Raw genomic sequence first — 20,865 nt, 5'->3', positions numbered from 1 at the left:
ATGCTGGTACCTTCATCTCAGACTTCCAGACTCCAGAGCCATGAGAGATAAGTTTCTTTTGTTTAAGTCACTCAGTCTGTGGTACATTGTTGGAGTAGCCCTGAATGCCTTAGAATGCTCACACTTACATCCTTCACAGTACTGGCCATAAAAAGTGTTGCACTAATTGTCGTAGATAATTTATATATGGCAAGATCACCTTGCCATATAAAAGGTTTATTCTTATAAAGTGAGGAGGAACAATAACAAAGAGTGAATGAGGACTCCCCAGTGGCATGAATCATTTCAAGAGGGAAAGGAACTGAGCTGGCAGCCAGCTTTGGTTGTGTAAGTATGATCTATACAAAAGTCCATGATATTTACACTTGACTTGGACTCCACAAAAACCAATTTGGGATCCACAAAACCCCATCCTTCAATTCCATTAATATTAACTTGAATTTGTTTTATAATGTTGTTGGTAAATTATTTTGTTAACATTCTGTACCATAGCATAGACAATGAGCATAATATGTTCAGATATAATTTTATATTTGAACATGGGTTATATTTAAACATAATTTAAACTAATTCTAGGACCTATGAGATTTATATTTTTCTTTCCCTTTTAAAATGGGTCTATGATAGGACAAAATTGTAAGAAATGTAGGTCTAGCATATTGTACTATTCTTTGCCTGGTTAAATGTATCTTATGTTTACTATACAAGATAAACATTTTTTTTCTATGAGTTGCTTTCGAGGACCTCGAAAGAACAGAATTAAGCACTTAAATAGAATTATTCACTACCAGTAGAGCAAGCACCTCGGAGCACTCTAATTACCTGCCTACTAGATTCTGTAGGTGCTGGGTATTATCCATTCGCTCATTGAAATCTATGCCCACACTCTCTTCCCTGTTCTTTTCCATGAAACATTGACGGGGAAGGATGTCATCAATGTACTCCAATACCCTCTTCTTTCTGGTTGGATGTGAACAATACAAAGCCCCATTACAAGAGCAGAGAGTGGGAAGTTGGGGAATTCGATGTGTTGATTTATTTGTTCTTCTACTTAGAGGTTCACCTTGGGCTGGAAGTGATTTTTGATCAAAAGGCACTGCCCTTCTTGAAGTTGTCCTGTTTCTAGAACTCTTCTTACAGAGTTCCTGTAACAGATCCCCCTCTCCTTACTCCTCCAAGCCTATGGGAGATACAGAACTGAAATTACTAACCTTGCCTAATTGTTTTGCTATACTTTTCCATGACTTTGTAAATAGTACTTTATTAAACACAAGCTCAAATTATCTTAAATTTACTTACAGGGCTTTAAATAATATACTTCCTAATGACAACCTCTTCCATTAAAACAAACAAAAACTCATAGACACAAACAACAGTATGGTGATTACGAGAGGGAAAGTAGAGTGGCAGTCAGCAGAGGGTAAAGAGTGCCAAATATATGGTGAGAGAAGGGGGTTTGATTTTGGGTGGTAAATATTCAATGTAATAAAGAGCTCATGTATCACTTGATACCTATATAATTTTATTGACCAGTATAACCCCAAATAAATTTAATTAACAAAACTATTACATTACTAGCACAGTGTGTGGAATGCATGGGCTCAGTAGATATTTCTGTGATGGATGACATCAGTATTAACTAGAGGCATTGATTAAATCAAATTTAAAATTCAGATCTAGAGAAGGACAATTCTATTAGCCACATTATTACATTAAAATATTTAACTTCAGTTTATGATTTTAACCTCTAGTTAATTCTATTATTAAAATTGTATATATTGCAATGCAAGCTGCCAAGTGGTCTTAAAAGTAATTGTGCTTTTAAGTTACTTTGCAAAGATGGTAGGTCTCTTGTTCTTTAGGTTGTGTATTCAACACTGGCATGCATTAGTAGTTTCTCAAACAAACCCTGTATGGGTTTTATTACGGTGGCAAGAACATAGCTATTTATAACTGACTTTTGATTACACATTGACATTAGTCAGATCCTTCTACTAAATTTGATGATATCTAGTGTTCAGTATTTAAACATGACCAATATAATGAATCTCAAAATAATCAAATCATTTTGTATGAAAGAATAACTGTCTTCTAAATACTTGGATTAATCAATAGACTCTAAAGGGAACTTCAAACGGTGGAAAATGTCTGTGTATTTATTCTTTATTTTTTCTCACTCAAGGGTATGTTTATTGATTGAGAGAAAGGGGAAGGGAGGGGAGAGAGAGAGGAGAGAGAGAGAGAGATTGGCTTCTTCCAATAAGCCCTCTGACCAGGGATAGAACCCGCAAGTTACATATGTGCCCTAACCAGGGATCTTACCTGCAAATTTTTGTTATATGGGGTGGCCCTCCAACCAAATAACCCATTTGGCCAGGGCATGTCTGTGCACTTTAAAGTTTGTAGATGTATAAGAAAGGTTTTGACCAAAGATGCACTAAAAAATGACATTGATATTTTATCTTCACCTCCTATATGTGTGAAGAAAATTAATCACATATGATAAATATGCTAAAGTATAATGAATATGTATTAAAAATAAAAACCTCTTCTACACAATTTTTGTGTGCTCATGAATCCTAATTAGATCTCCATAGCTCTTCATCCTGCTGATACTGTCTTAGATTAAAACAACTCGAGCTGTCTCCTGGATTACTGTAACAGCCGTTTCACTACTTTTCAGGTCTCATCCAGTCTTGCCCCGTAACACTTTTTGCTTTATGTAGTAACTAAGATAATACTTCAAAAGAACACATTTAATCTTCTTACTTTCTTGCTAAAATTATTTAATGCTTCCCCAAAGGCACAGGATAAAGTATAAACTACTTAATTTGTAAATACATAAGATTATCTGTTATTTGGCCCATGCTTACTCTGTAACCTACCATCTTTAATGTTTCTCAAGTACATTTCTGAGTGGTCCACACATACTGAAGGCCCTGCAGCTCCAAAGTAAGAGCTGACAGATGTTTTGCTATAACTATCTGGACAGAAAATAAAAATTATGAAACCCATGAACACTCAGTCTTCTAAATTGTGTATTTTACTGAGTAAGGTTATTCAATATATAGATACAGATATAGTGTAGATAATACAGATGTAGCTAGATGTATGATTATTTCACATAATAAACTTTTAACACTAAAATATGCAAACTCAAACTTTTAATAAAGCATCTAGATTTATTTAAATTTATAAAATACTTCATTTCCTTTTTTGTATTTCAACGGAACATTCACAAACTTCAGAATGGACTTAGAGCAGGTAAAAAACTTTATTTAAGTATCACTGTAAGTATTTTGCACAAATTTTATTTCTACCTGGATTTTCCTCTTTCCTCACATTACCACCACTACTACCATTATACATTACATACAGAGCGAGATCTCTTTTTCTTTTCCATTTGACCATTACATCTTAGTTGCAATTTTATTTCTCCAGTAAACTTTTCCTAAACTCCCCTAATGACTTCTCACTCTTTGCCCCATATTACTCAGTCTTACACCACTGCGGATCTGAGGCATGTTCTCGTGTTTTCCCATCTGTCTCTTTCTCCCCAGCACACTTAAGATTCTCAAGACCAGGACTGGGATCGTCATCACCAAGACAGGCTGGAGCCTACCTTGCTCATATCTAGGCACAGTGTAGTCAAAAGTAAAGGGTGACTATAAAACGTAAGGGACCAGTAACTGTATCGTAATTTCAGTTAGTAAATAAATTTCAAGAGTAGCTGAGTAGAAGGCTTTTGTTGAGCCTATTTCAGGATTCTCTAGTCACTGGACAAGCCTCAGTTGTGTTTTCCCTGGCATATTTGGAAAGAAAAGTTTCTGTGAGATGTGCATTTTTATGAAAAACTAATAAACCAAAAACTAATTTATGTTCACTGTCATAGGACTTGATGCTTGTGGCTTTTAAATAATTAAACATGAAATATTTGGGTCTATATATCTATAACATGTTCTTTCTATAATATTAGTCATTGCACAGTTTTTTTTCTTAAAAAGTATCCTTGAACATACTTTATAAATACACACACATGTGTGTGAACACATATACAGATGCACACACATAAAATATTAGTATTATACTTGACAAGCCTTATCTTCAATATATGAAATTACTATGGAAAGGGAAGTAATAGTTACTTAGATGACATTTTTATAATATGCTAAAGGCAATCTGTTTTTAAAAGAAGGTATTCATATCCATACTTATATCAAATAAAGTAATTTTCAAAAATATAGGTATTTTGAATTTTAAGCTGGTTATTTAAGAAATATAAAAAGGAAAATTAATCACTTCCTATATATTTGAATACACATTTTTTCCATCAGCTATAAAACATGCATTTAATTGGCACTGTCTACTTTTAATTAGTATATAATTTATAATTTTTACTTTATAATATCAATATATTCTAATACACATGAGTCTATTTTTCTATTTTTATATTCAATATAACAGCTTTCTTTTTCCCATTTTCTATTCTAGATCTGTTATACACAAGGAATAGAACATAATTAGGCATTAATGAAAGTGTTTGGATTCCTAAGAAGGAAATTGAATGATAGCTAACAGTAAATATGAGGTCAGAGACTGGAATTTTACTGAATTCCCCTCAGGCTTCCTGTTGGTCCAAGAGTAAGTTTAAAGACTCTGATTTGTTTGCAGCAGGGACGATCACGTCTTACCTGGGAAAATTGCCCACAACCTCTTCTCATGTTCAAAACGAAGCATCTTCACTAAGATGTTCCAGTATTCCATATTTTACCAAAATTTACACCCATTTTACAGTTAAGAGTGAAACCCTTTGCATAGAAGTTGATTCTGTGACCCTCTTAGATTTTATATTTGTTTTTAAGAATCCATTCTACGCGGCAGGCATTTTATACATAATGATCTTCCCTTTATAAATCATTTAAAATCTCACTTTCTGTTAGAAATCAAGTCAATGAGTCTAAATGTATAATCCACCAATAAATAATTTGGAAGTGTGTTGATTTTTTTTCTTCACTTTGGATAAAGGTAGGTTTCTTGTTTGTTTGTTTTGTTTCCTTATCTTTCCTCAGACTCACCTCTGTCTTTGATAGAAGGCATTTGTGGGATTCTCAGAATGCCTGCCCTCCATCAAACACTGGGAAATAACGTCAGAAAGACACGTGCCAAGGCCTAATACTTTATTCCTGTGGTTTATCAACGTCTAGCTCCTAGTACTGGCCAAGTGGGTATTCGCCTTGTAGGAGGAAGGGAAGCCTCAAACAAATAAAATGTTACCCCAATATGCTTGGTTAGAAAGGCTGGTAGCAAATCTTTACCTTTTTTTTCCTGTAATACCATTTTTTTAAACTACAGCTCATTTTGCATGTGAATTCTAGTTTTCTTTTTTAACCTGTCTACATATAATCTTTTCCAACTGTGTTGTGAGCTTGTGACAACTTCTCCAATTTGTAAATGTCCCTTTGAATTAGCATCTCCGTGTTTGTAACATGTTTGTGGGCAATCAAACCTGGCAGGACAAAGAGGGAAATTGCTTCAGCAGTAAACCTAATCACCTGTGAGCTGAAAAGTCTTGCACATGGTTGATCTTAATCATGCACAATGAAGTATTAATGCATATTTACTGAGAAATCCCAAGAATTCATTTCCTAGATATTTGAAAGAGAAGAAAACATGCTCTATATCCCTAGAGTACTTACAAAACAAACACTAGTTTTCTTATTCCAAGAATAGTTCCTTCTGAAATTTTTTTTTGCTATAATCAAGTTCTATTTTCTATTTTTATAGCTATTCATAGTAGAATCAAAGTAAATATTTAAAATATAAAAATGCATTTGTCTATGTAGATTGAGCTGTATTTAGTTGTTATATTTTCTTATTTCTAAAGGAATAAATGCTAAACTGAACCAAGAAGAGTGGAACAATAAAAGTGAACAGAATTGAGTATTGTGAAAGACATTTCTCTGAATTCTCTTCCATTAGAGAGTACACTTTTGAACCCATGTAGCAGTGACCAAGAAATGCTCATCCAAAATAGAAACTGGTGGGGGTGAAACATGAATCTGGGCACCTTTATATGATGGCCATTCTATTTCAAAGCAACATAAAATCCTTCTGTTCTATCAAAACTCAATTTTCATGTCAAAGGCATAAAAGAGTCTTCAGATTAGCAACTTTATATCCATGATTTGGGACAAGCTGTGGCAAAATAAGAAAAAATACTCAAGGAGGTATGTGAAAATAATTTTTAGTTTAGCACAAAAATTGTTTTTATAGACATATATATATTACCACAAAAGTGACATAAAACAAAATATTGGCATTGAATTGAGAAAATGCTCTTAGAATTATGGGAAAATTATAAATTTAAAAAATGTAAACTTCTAACAATAATGTGATACACAGAATAAAATGATTAATCAATTATTTTATCTATTACTCAGATTATAAGAACTACTGACTATCGGTGTAATTGTTTTGGAAACATGTTTATGAAATATGCATTTAACAAGATATATAAATTGGTATTTCTATAACAACCTGTGCTATATTTTGTAAAATTATTTACTTTATCAAAAGAGCTTAAGCTGTTAAAACAAATAACGAACAAAGTTTTTGCAGCATGTAAACATTTATTTCCCTAAGTGACTGAGTGCTGGAAAGGCCAAAAGAAGTTAAATTATCTTGCACTAAGTAATTTTTTATTCACCAGAAAAGATGATGTCACAAATATAATATTGGAACTATGAAATGTGTTTAAGGTAGAAAAGCTAAGAGCATAGATTTTCTGAAAAGTTATTAGGCATATTACAAGGGGCCCTGGCTGGTTGGCTGACTGGATTGAGCGCCGGCCTGTGAATCAAAGTGTCACTGGTTTGATTCCTGGTCAGGGCACATACCTGGGCTGGCCAGGTCTCCAGTTGGGGGCACATGAAAGGCAACCACACACTGATGTTTCTCTCCCTCTCTTTCTTACTCCCTTCCCCTGTCTCTCAAAATGAATAAATAAAATCTTTTAAAAAGAGACATACTTTGGGGGAAAGAAGGGGAAGGGTCATCAAGGAACATGTATAAAGGTCTCATGGACAAAGACAACGGGGTGGAGGAGGATTGAATGTGGTAGGTGGGGGTGGGTAGGGCAGGGAGAGTAATGGGGGGAAAGGGGGACAACTGTAATTGAACAACAATAAAAAAGAAATATTACAAATTTACAGTATTAAGAAGATAGAATTGGCATAGCAAAGCACAAATATACCGATGGAACAAATTAAAGAGCTCCGAACTAGAACCATGGAATTAGAATTGTACTATAATACCATAAATCATAATGGGATTTATGATATTGTGTTACATCATAATATAATATCATCATAAATCAATGAGGGAACCTTAAACTATTTTGAGGAAAGTATAGGAAAAAGTATCCTCTGGAGAATGATAATATTGAATCTATACCCTACATCTTATAGGAGGTTGAAATTGAGCTGGATTATGTATTTTATAGAAGGCAATTATACTTTCGTATGGTATATATTTATATAATTTTAATTATATAAACTATAATGTTAATAATAATTCTTGCCACATTACAAATACTCTCCCATTTTCTTGCCCTCTCTTATCTAATAATAATAATTGATGTTTATTTAGTATTTACTATGTACTGCTACTATTACCACTACTACTACCAAAAATATCACTGCTACTGATAATAATTGCTGTTATTTGACACTCTTTTTTGAGCATTTACTAAATTCTTATAGCCAACAAACTAACAGTGCAGTAGATACCATGAGAACTGTGTTTTGGGATAATCAGTACCTGGTCAGGGATGTAAAAATAATCAATGTGAAATCTTGAGTTTGAGGTTAGGATAAGGTCCCTGAACCTAATCACTTCACACTGTTGTTTCTCTCATGAGTCTCCTGTAAAGTAGAACAACACTTCCTGGCTGATTTATTTCTTTTAACCTGTTTACCATGGGGTGAAAGATCTATTTCTTCCTGTTTTATTTTACCTTAAAACTCACTCCAAGGAGGAGATGCTAAAATGTATTGCTTTAATTATGATACCTTCTTTTTAGAGAGAGAAAATTTTCTTATTTTATTAATATTCTGAATCAATTATTCTTAACATCAAGCTTGCTGAGTAGTCAAATTTGTTAACCACTGATAAATTCACCACAATATATATTAAGTATTCAAAAGTTCTTTCAGTCCCAAATAAAATTCAAGGCTGCAAAAATTTTATTAGTTTCTTTGATAATACTGTTGTGGTCTTCACCATCATATTTATAAATTTCCTACCTTGTTCTGATGTCAAATGGACTTTCACTCCTGATTTTGAACTTTTTATAGGAAAATAGTATTTAATCTAGTAGAGAGATTAGCATGCGCCTTGTACAAAATAACTCCTAGCCCCACTCTAAATGGCTATAAATTGGAATCAAGAATGTGAGAATAGAGTTCATTCTATCACCACTCATGCCTTTAATGATTAAAAGCTTTCATTAGGAGCCTCTGATGGGCAATAAACTCATATGACCAAGTGCCTTATTTTCTACCATGAATTGCTTTTATTGGAATGTATTTGACCTAGGCTATTAGCCATGATACTGAGGGTATCCTTAGAGTGAACGTAGCTTTATAGTTTGGCTGAATAATTTCATGGTTTAATTGCTGCTTTAAGGAACCTCAGAGCTGATTCTTCCTGGTGATCTAAATGTTCACAGTTTTGACAACGTTTGCTGTGCCACAGCTGAGTCCACTCTCTCTGTGTCAGGCTGAGCGTGGATGTGACACACTGCAAGCCCCTTTTTGTACTCATTCAAGTGTTATGTATAATGGAAGATATTTTTCCTTTTTATCACAGTGCTACTTGACTGTTTCATAGCAGCCTTAGTCTTACTTTTCTATAAAACAGAAGTAGTAATGAATGCTTCCCTTAATCTCAAATATTCACCTTAATGAGGACAGATTATTATTTCAAAATGTGATTACTGTATTGTAACAAACATATCAAAATTCTTGGACTAATAGAGAATTCTATGATATCATATGACATGATATATATCTCTTAAAACTCTTCCTGGTGCATAGTATTCAATATTAAACAGCTATGATCATGATGATGGTGATGATGATGATGATGACGATAATTACATTGAGTTTTGTTTGGTATGTGTTGACATGTAATTATAATCCCCAAGTTTTCAAGACTATTCTGCACTTTTGTTCTAAGGCTGGATTTCTTTTTTGATTTAGTACCACCTGGAATTTGATGGGTCTATTTGATATTACTTTTTCTCAGGTTAAGGAAAACAGTAAGTACCATGAGGTTAAAATCAGTGTTCTGCTACACAACACAAGTCTGTGTATGTATTTCCTCAGGTAAACATTCAAGTTTCGAGAGCCTGTCTGGCATGTCCACCACCTAATATGTTCAAACCAATGTGGGTTAATATCAGTACTAAATCTTCAGTGAAATTCAATGGATTTGTACTATTTTGGAGTACAAATAAACATAATTGGTTACAACAGTAAAATTCAGACAGTAAACATTTAGACAGTTTGATTTTTATTTTTTTATTTATTTTTATTTTTTTAGTTTGTTAGATTTTTTAATCAAATTAATGTTTAGACAGTTTAACTATTAAAATATCTAGTTTACTTCTTTCACATTTGTGATGAGGAAACAGGCTTAGGTAAGTAATTTATCTATGCTCACATATGTCATAAGGGGCAAAGTAAGGTCTCCAGTTAGAAAATTTTCAAGCTCACTCCAGTTTTCTTTCCACAAGAAATTGTTTCATCACTGTGTTTATTGTTTTACTAGTAAATGTGAGTGTGTTTGCTAATGGTGGTGGGGAATACTATATATTATATAGATTTAAAAACTATTTTTTCTGATACAACTCTTGTTTAAACACCAACAGAGTCAAACTCTTTGTTAGGTTTTTAAATGTACTTCTGCCTCTTTCCCAAAAGCTCACAAACCTAACCATCAACTTTCATTTCATTCAAATGTAAGAACAATATTCTACTGTTTTATATGAAAAGCCCATTGTCATAAGGTTTTATTACTCCTGGTCTCAATATAAAAACTCGTTTGGACTCTTTGCAAGAGACAGTATTAAGTACATTTTAGAAGCTTCAAGCTAACAATAATTGAGTGTAAGTGCAGTCAGTAATCTCACGGTTAAGATGATACTAAAATGACAGCATAAGGACCTAGAAATGAACCTGTTCTCTCTTTAGTTTTATGACAATAACTTATTTCAAATGAAGATAGATAACAGGAAAATTTATTTTGCATAAACCTTGCTCAGATGTTGGTGCTGAAAAAGTTTGATTATAAGATTGTGGCAATGTAGGTATGTATCCACTGAGTCCTAGATAGAGACTATCACACAGTAAGTATCAGCTTCACACAGTATGTTATTTCAAATTAGCTAACGCATACTATTTTTTCATCTCCACTTTCACTGAAGAGCTGATTTGAGATTTATTTATAATCAGTAAACAAAATAAAATGTCTTACTGTCACTGCTTCCATGCTCAAAGAAGGAAGTTGTGGACTTTGCTGGTCACGATTAACTCCCTGAAGGCTGTGGCTTCATGTTCCGGCGGTTACTCTGTCATTATTCTGCATGAGACACCACCAGGGCCACATATGCTCTCAGCCACAAAGCCAGGCAAGACCAAAAGGTCAAACTACTTAAGAGCTTGATAGTCCCTCATTCTGGCATGTGTACTGCCGGGAAAATCTATTGAAGTTACACGATTAAAAATGTTAACATAGATTTATTGGATTATGCAGTGGAGTTTAAGGTAAAAAAATAATAGACTGAAGTCGAGATGAAAGTGCCATTGCCTTTAAAGCATCAGCTTATCCAGGTGATAAATGTATTGACCAATAGCTTTGATTAATATGAAGTAGGAGGAGTTTTAAAATCAGTTCTCACCCCATGCTGCACCTCCATTCTTATTGTAGTTGGTTCTGTTTTGTGAATTGTGGATTTTGAATTTCTTTCCATTTCTTAAATTGACATTCATTTCCTCTGTATTGTAGGACAATGGGGCATTTAGTTCATCAATGTCTCTCTACCTCTCATTTTTATTGGCAAGTAAAGTCATAATTCAAAATGTTTATTGATCAAAAGAGGAGTATTTTCTACTATAAAATAGAATGGTCCACAAATTAAATTCTCTAAAACACAAAAACAGGACTAATTTCAATGTGCTATTGGGAAATTTCTGGACATTTAAAATAAGCCTGTTCCTAAACTTTTCTAAATTTTTCTAACGGATTTTCACTAAATATCGTGTCATGTTCCTCAGGTATAGAGGGTATGCTTGGGCTAGGATATCACACCTTTACTTTCCTGTGGCCAAAAAGGGCCAGATCTTGATAACAAAGGGCTATATATGTATTTAAAAAACTTTGAACAAACTTCCTTATATGCTTTGATTTTTTAGAAATTATTTTTTCTTAAAATTTTTTTCCACACAATGAAAAAGGATATTTGGCATTTTTTCATTTTGCCTGTTGGCTTTGGTGCCAGTTGAATTCTAAAGGGTCATTATTTGAATTATAAAGCATTTGCTTTTTAATCACTTACACATAAAACAAGTTTTACATCCTAAGGGTTTAACCCTCAATATTGCATCAGTGACATTTCTATTTATTTTAGTTCCCCTTTATAATGGTTTTATGATATATGTAAAGTATACATAATAAATAGATTTCAGTGCTTTCCAACAATAAAAACAATCCATTTTTAAAAGGATGTTAAGATTGTTATAAGAATTAATATTATAGTTATGGAACTATACCTCTGTTCTATAATCATTGTTATATTGTAGTCCCAAACATTTTACTGCAACTAAATATAAGTGCATGCATTTTTGAAAACATAAAGAAGGTATTATTTGACTCTCTATGACGTTCTCCCCACATTTCCTGGTATAAAGAAGCAGGAACTGAGAGCTAGGGTGACTGAATGGTGTGTGTGAATCATTATTCTTTATTCCGAGGTAGAAATAATGCTCAGAGTTTGAGTGAAAAGTCAGACTGAAATTTACTGAGAAGGTGCAGAGTCTGAATATTTGTGGGAGATTTGACAGTATAATGTCTAAGTTATTTAAAATGTCATAGACTTGGAGGCAAACATAACCTAAAGGATCATTCTATAGGGCTTTGTAATTCAAACTGGGCTGAGGTAAACAGTGGGGAAAATGTTTGCCAACAACTACTTGATCTCAGTAGTTAGAGCCTCTATGGGGCTGATTAAAAAAAATAGAAAGCAAACCTTAATGGTAGAATGGGCCATTTTTAGTGTTCCAGCTGTAAGGGCTTCATTCCATATGTGTCTGTGGACATTATTAAAATTTTAAATTAAATATTTAATAGTAGCTGCCCAGTAGAGTTACGTGTATGTACATACAAGTACCCACATACACACTGTAAAACAAATTAGAAAATACAGCTAAGTAAAAAATTCAAAAGGCTGCATATGTTTAAGAAAATATTAATATCTGCTAACTAACTGGACTAATTACTTGGCAATTACTAGTATCTTGTGAAATAGTAGTTGAGTTATAAAGTGGAACATCTTATTTTTTTAATTCTGTTTGAAACCTCTGTCTATTGGAGAGAGATATAATTATGATTAAAATGGGCACACTTTGTTTTTATTTCATGTTTAAACCCTCTTCACTATCTGACCAAGAATTAAGGTATGGATAAGTCTCATATAATTTCTTCCTTTTTCTCCATTATTCATCATTTCCAACATAACATTTCAGTTTGTTAGCAGTTCAGTACTCGGCTGCACTTACTGTGCTCATAACCACGAGTGAGATGGTGCATGGCTGGGTCTGTGGGCAAAGACAGAGTGTGAATGCTTCATGGGTAGCAGATGCAAAGGGTGAGGATATAATAAAAACAGACTGGTGGTGAGCCATCAATTAGCTAAATGATGAGCAGAAAACAATCTAGGCTTGCTGATGCCTTGTATTAGGTGGTAAAATGGAAAATGAACCATTGCACCATCTTGTCTCTTGAGAATCTGCAGCTATAACAAAATATATGTGTGAACACATTAGACATTTTTAAGCAAAACCGTACTGATAGTTATCAGTAGTGTTATGAGTTATTATAAGATTATGTGGGAGAATGAGAAATCCATGAGACGAGCTAAGGGTAGGTCAGTGCACAGCAGGTTCTGAGAGAGATCAGTGGTAAGGCAAAGAACAAGAGGGGGGTCAACATGTCCACCCTCCCATACAGCGTGTGACTGTTCAGGATGGAGAGGTAAGCAGCCCCCCCACCCTCCAATTCAGAGGTCATTACGTGCAGATTTAGACCCGTTTAGGCCACCCAAGGTTCCAACGCGCTGTTTTTATACAGAAGAAAGCTTTCCCATTTTCAAGCCCCTCCCCAGTATCCTCTATAGCTCCAACAATCAGAAATACATGTTCATTTGAACTGGAGTGAAGGCAAGAACCACCAGAGGCTGCCCCTGGAGTTTCCTGAACTAATAACAATCAAGTCACTCGCTCACCGCTTTGGGGGTTCTGTCAACCTCCTCTAAGCTATAAAACAGGTGACGTGCTGCCCGAACTTGCAGTGTCATAGGCTAACTCCACGGCGAACTCCCTTTATAACCGTTTCCTGCCTGTTTGTAGTAAGCACTTCATGTTCTTTCCAAACACTTCCCTTACTGTATTTTTCAGCTGTTTCGCTATTGGTATTCACTGAATTCTGAACTCTCTGCGGGATAGAGAATATGTTCATTAAACACTGAATAAGTAGATGGAAGGATTTTGCCAACAACAGTGAGATTTGAATGAGAGCGGAGAACGAGAGGCACAGGGTTCTTTCTGGGAGTTGACTGATGACAGTTTTAATTAATCTTTAATGGCAGAAAAGAAAAGGTAGAAATTTGCCAAATACCGTACAATTAAAAAATATAATTTAACATGTAATGATATTTTGGTGATTTGATTTATTTGTTCTGTTTCCTCATTGGAATTAAAGCTTAAGGGAAGTCGGTGATATTTTATTCATGAATAATATAACATTCTAAAAATTATTTAAATGTTATTGTGTTTTTACAATAATAAAAAACATATATATTATAATAAACATATGCTTTTACAAAGCAAGTCAGATATATATTATTTTGTTGAAGTATAAAATTATAGGAGAAAATAAATCCAAATAATATTCACGGCCTCTGCAACAATAAGTGAATAAACATAACTTCATGCCACAGCATTTATGAAGTCAGGAGACCATCTATGAGTGGAAAAGTGAGACTCACATAGATATTTATAATTTTAGATACTAATTTACTTGGATATTTGATTAACTTTAAGTTCCTTCTACTCAAGAAGTGGTTTATAACCCTGGGCATTTATTAGTATCATGCAGGAGGTTTTCATTTATTTATATTGTTTTTTTCTGATTAGATTAAATATCAGGGTTTTTTTTTTTTTAATTTGGAAGTGGTTCTAATATATAAGCAGGGTTGGAAAACATTGTGTTAGGAGTAAGGCAGTTTGGTTTTGTGAATAATTCAGATAAAACCACTTAGCTTTGCTCCTCTAATTGTGAATAGTACCTGTGACAGTTGTGTCCATGATTCAGTGCTTACAAAAAATGTGCAAATGAGTGAATGTGCAAATGGGCTGAATTGTACCCTCCATCATGGTTATTTGCATCTGCTTGTCCAGAGTCCATCCAAATTATCAACTATACCCGTTCTGACACAGGGCAGGTATGTCCTTCTTGAAATACAGCTTTTTAATTTATAGAAAGATAGCACTTCTCCTGAAATAGCATGCAAAATCAAAATGGTTCTTATTCATGACAACGTTTCAATTTTTAAAAAAGTGGTGCCCCAGGATTAGGTACTAGATAACTTCAAACTCAAAATGTATATTATTCCCTGAACATTTCAATTAAAGAGAATCCTCCATGCTACAAATTCAAAGCTTAAAACCTAACTAGTACTGTGCAAATCCAATATTTGCGCACTATTTGGGCAAATATTTAAGCAAATATTGCCTTTATTCAAAACTATGATAAGGTTTTTTTTTTTGGTAGTAGTTCAGGTCTTTGATATATTTAGTATTGACATCTCCATCACCTATTTTCATTAAAACAGCAGAATGGCATTCAGACTGGAAGCTAATTTTGCCCAAACATCCCTTCTAAACCAAAACTGCTACTCAAACCTTTAGATCTTGCAATCAATAAAAAACAAGGCTAACATAAATTATTTTCTCCACCTAATCAATTGGTTATTATATTATAGCAAATGTAGTATGAAAATAGCCACAGGAAAAAAATTTCAATCAGCATACATTGAAGGACATCTGTTTTTGCTTATAAAGATTAACTGTTACTAGAATTGTTCTCATGTGCTAAAATAAGTAAAAGTAGCTAACTAGACAAAATATATGAAACAATGGTTGTAGACATTGCAGGGTAAGCAGCCCAGGACACAAATAAGATGAAGTCTTTTCCAGGATACAGTGTAGAAATTGGCAAGCAAAGCACAGTCCAATTTTGTGGATGAATTAAAGAGACAGAAACTAGAATTTGGAGAAGTGAAAAAGGTTTGAATTTATGGTACGGACTTTGGAGGAAGATGATACACAGAGACTTCCAAAACTATGCACCTTGGTCTCAGAGGAAAAGATTGAAAGATTAGGAAAGAAGCATCAGAAATCAATAGGCAAAGCATTTCCTAAAGCTGGGAATAGTTTATAACCTCTGCAGTCAGAAGGGAAAGACCTCAGTTACATGGGCCATTGAAGAGACTCCTCAGGAGTCTCCTTAAAGTGAGAAGCAGACTAAAATCCCCCAAAATAATAATTCAAAGAGGGGTGGCAGCAGAGAAACAAGCAGGAGAGATGGAGAACCTGAGAGGCTTTGACCTGCCATTGATGACTTTGAAGATGAAACAAGGTGACCATTCATGAGTCAATAAATGGTGGTTGCTTCCAAAAGCTAGAAACAAACCCAACCTGGCAGATGGGAAGCAAACCAAAACCTCAGCCTTACAATGGCAAGGAACAGAATTCTGCCAACTAAATGAATGAACTGGTATATTCTCTGTGTTTTTCTCCTGTCTATTTCTGTGAGATGTAGTAATACATCCAAGGACTCGTTAATGAAGATTAATTTTTAATCTATGTACTGTGGACAGTATATTTTAAAGAAATTTTGCACCCCAAGTGGAAAAACATTCAGTGAGAGAATGCAATTTTTATCAGGGAAGTCTTATTGATCAAAAGTAGGCTATGTTCACAGCAAAGCACAAGACTTAAGGACAACACAATAAAAATGTTAATATATACTTACAGTAAACTAGTACAAAGATGTAAGAAGTTAGCCATCAATGATATACTAAATATAATTTGGTTTTTAGGTTTCATTGAGCAAAAAGGAAAGAGGACTCATGGACATGGACAACAGTATGATGATTCCTGGGAGGAAGGACATGTAAGGGGACTGAATGGTAATGGGAAAAAATACAATAAAGACAAAATAAAATATAAAATGAAATAAAAAAGGAAAAAAAGAAAAATAAAATATAATGCTGACATATATACATATACATATATATACTATGTATATATATATATATATGTGTGTGTGTATACACACAAACATACATGTAGAAGACAAAGAGAAAGAAGCATGATGTTAAATAATTAAAGGCCTGTAAGATATGGCATAAGGTTAAAAAAATCAATGCTACTTATTTATATAAATAAAGATGAATGATTGATTTTGATAAAACTTTTTTCTTCTTTCTTTCTTTCTTTCTTTCTTTCTTTCTTTCTTATTTCACTATTTTATTGTTGTTCAAGTACAGTTGTCTCCATTTTTCCCACACCACTCCCCCAACCCCAGCCAACCCCACCTCCCACCCTGGATCTTAACCTCCTTTGGTTTTGTCCATGTGTCCTTCATACATGTTCCTGAAAACTTCTCCCCCCTTCCCCCCTTTATCACCTCCCACCTCCCCTCTGGTTACTGTCAGTTTGTTCTTAGTTTCACTGTCTCTGGTTATATTTTGCTTGCTTGTTTGTTTTGTTGATTAGGTTCCACTTTGTTGATTAGGTGAGATCATATGGTATTTGTCTTTCATAGCCTAAGGTTACAACGCCTTCCTTCCTTCTTTCCTTCCTTATTTTATAAGGAGGTAAACATTTATTAAAAAACTGAATACGAATGAAGAATTTACTAATAATAATGACACTGAAATTGTACAAATCTTAATATAATTTAAATATTGACAGATCTATTTAGATCAACTGAACAATTTAATTTTCTGGTATGAAGAAAACTTTAAATTTTTTGAGAGACAAGGAAGAACATAAATGGTTTCTTCCTACTGTCCCTATGAAAACTGATAAGGACAATCATCTGTTTTCATGTTTTTGCACCTCTATTTCAGTATATAGACACAAATACCTATTTCATTTCAAAAATATATATTATTTGATTATTTCTTAGCACTTTCTCTTATGCACCTTTTACTGCCAAGCTATATTTAATCGAATAATATTTTTAACTGAAGGAACACCCATTCATATTGTAATTTTAATACATATACTAAAGGATAATCATAGCTTGCAAACCCGAGTATTAAGGCATACAAAAGTACTTCAGATGAAAAATTGTTTGAATTATTATTTTTATTTATATGTATTATTTACAAGGTTGTGTGCTGTAATCTTAGCAAGCAGGAGGAAGGAGTCAATTGAAATAATGTTTCACATATCCAGTATCCTTTACTTTATAAAAGTATGAAGACATAAATAAGGAGTTACAATTTCATGTGTGTGCCCCTGTGTGTATCACATGGATGCCCATTTCAAAATGTTAAATGGTATTTAGGACTGAAAAGTTTCTTGTATTCTATATAAAAGTCTGTGATTTTTTTAATGCAAAATTATCAAGTTTTTTTTAGAAATTGATAACATCAGCAATATACAATTTGATTCATATTAAATGCTCATTAATCATTCTTTTTCATTGTATCAACTATTACATGGATAATGCTGTGGAAAAAATTCCAAAGGTAAAAATGAAAATTAGATTAGGTCATCATGCAAATCAAAATGGCATACCTAGTTGCATGAAGAAAATAAGAAAATATTTACATCAACTTTTGCAAATTTAAAAAGGTAGTAAATAAAACATCTCAGTGAAAGGAAGGTACTCACCTCATGAATATTGTGAAAATTCATACAATGTAGATAATGCCCTAGGCTACACAACCAGAAATAGAAAACAAAATGTTTATTTAGACTTTGTTTCAATGTAGCAAACTTTTTTATTTCCTCTGCTCACTTGATATATACATTTAAATTAAGAAAATTTTATTCTGTGTAATTAAATAAAATAAATGAGTCAAAAAATACTGTTTTTCCATGCCTACCACTTTCCCTGTGAATGCAGAGTTCCATTTGTAGAAAGCCATTTTTCCTCACTTGAGGAGTTATTTATTTCCTAGGGATAATGGAATTCTCAAACTGGATGGCTTGAATGCCAGAAACATGATGTTCCACAGTTCTGGAGGATAAACTTTAAGATCAATGTGTTGGCAGGGTTGGTTCTTCTGTGGGCCATGGGAGAACGGGTTCCATCCCTTTCCCCTAGCTTTTAGTGGTTTGCTGGTGATCTTGGGATCTGACTTGTAGAAGCATCTGCCTTCATCTCCCCTGAGACCTCTCTGAATGGCTCTGTCTGCAATTCTCCCTTTATACAAAGACAACAGTCATACTGGACTGGGGCTCAACCTAATGACCTCATTTTAACTTGATTTTTTGTGTAAAAGCCCTTTCTTCAAATAAGATTGCATTCTGAGATACTTGGGTTAGCACTTCAATGCATGAAGTTGGGGATATACAACTTAACCGGTAAGATGGCATTTTAGTCTCTGATGTAAATAATTGCTTATGAAATAATATTAAAATAATACAAAAGAGTATGGGAATCTATATAATAATCTAGAACACTTGAATAGTAAGAATGAGATGATTTATTGTAACAGAGATATAAAATCTATTAGAAGACTTTCTAGAAGGCTTGAGATTTTTAGTTATTTGTTGAAGGATTTAATGGTAATAAATTGTCAAAAATTGTATTGGCAGAAAAAAGACATAGAAAGACATAGTTTGGACATACTGAAGCATGCTGTGTAAGAGACAACAAAAAGTGAGATAAAAATTATATGATCTTATTTTATGTGGAATCTAAAGAACAATTTGAACTGACAAGTGAAATAAACACAGGGGCATGGATGCATGAAACATTGACAGCTCTCAGAGGGGAACAGCGTTGGAAGACTGGATGAGAGAAGGTGAAGAAATTAAGGGAAAAATACATGTCTATATATATAACACATAGACACAGACAATGGTGCGGTGATAGCCAGAGGAAAAGAGGGAGGGGTTAGGTGGAAGTGAGCAAAGCAGAGGAAAATGGGAAGGGAAAAGATTTGCTTGGAGCCATGGGAGCAGATGTGGGATTCAGATGATGTTGTATTGATTGAGCTCTGCACTTGAATTCTGTATGGTTTTCTGAACCAATGTCACCCCAATAAACTCAATAAAAATGTAAAAATTATATTCAGATTTTCTTGGCCTTTGATCATACTCATATTCAGAAATACAGTCAAACTGCAGATCTCAAATGTTTCCCATATTGAACAATTTGGTCCTCAACCAAGTTGTTCCCAGGAAAAAAAGTCATGGTTGTTGAACAAATCTTTGCTTCTTGACCTGACAACCCTTTCATACTGACACCTGCAGGGTTAGGTGACAAACAATACGAGGAAGGTTAAATTCCTAATAAAACTACATAAATTTCCTTCAACATACCTAGTTCATACACATAGGTGTCCTCTCTCTCTTCCCCCTCCCTCCCTCCATTTTACTTCTCTCTGTGTATCTCATATACATGCAAACACCCTTTTTAAAAATTATAAGGATATTAGTATTTAAAAATTATGTTGCCTGCCTATGTTTTCATTATAACATTCTCTGATATGAGAAACCATTGTATATAAATTAATTTCCTCATTGAGATCATATTGAATAGTAGTAAACTGTAGTTCAATTTACCATTATAATAATTGTGATGTAAGGGTCCAAAAATGCATTCAGCTAAACGCAGACTTGCAGAAGGTCAGCACACAGCAGATTAGCAGAGGAAAAGAAATGACTGAAAACATGCCTTTTTCCTCAGACAGCATTTTCACAGATGTTCAAAACACTGATTAAAATGTCATTTCAGCTGATAGCAAAGAATAAGAAGACATTTGCAAAGAGAAGGCATGAGCAAACCTACTTTCACCAAACATTTTTCTAACATTAGTAAAAATTGATGTTTTCAGCAACATATCACTTGGACAGTGATCAAAACGAGATTGCAGAGAGTAACTACAGCCTGCACAAAGATGCACCATATTAAGTCACTGTGCAGAAAAATGGCCTTGACTGTATTAAACGAGGAATTTTAAGAATATTCTCAGTCAAATTTCTACATCTTGAGGTTCCATGTATAGGACTAAAAAAAAAGGCAAATTCATACATCAAAGAAGACAAAATGCAAGAACTTGATTCATTGGTAGCATACTAATAATTATCAAGTTAGAAGTCAAATATAACAGAATTATTGATGTGGCTGTGAGTGATCACATTTGTATTCCTCAGCTTGCTTTTTGAAATAGCTACAAATATGTACACATACATTAGAAATAAGATTTTTTAAAATCATGAATCATGTCTGTAATTGAAACACTTTATAAATATTTTGGACTTATCTGAGGACATCTGCTCA

Source organism: Desmodus rotundus, chromosome 1 (assembly GCF_022682495.2).
Source record: "Desmodus rotundus isolate HL8 chromosome 1, HLdesRot8A.1, whole genome shotgun sequence".
In the NCBI taxonomy this organism is placed as follows: domain Eukaryota; kingdom Metazoa; phylum Chordata; class Mammalia; order Chiroptera; family Phyllostomidae; genus Desmodus; species Desmodus rotundus.
This window is presented reverse-complemented; position numbering follows the sequence as displayed.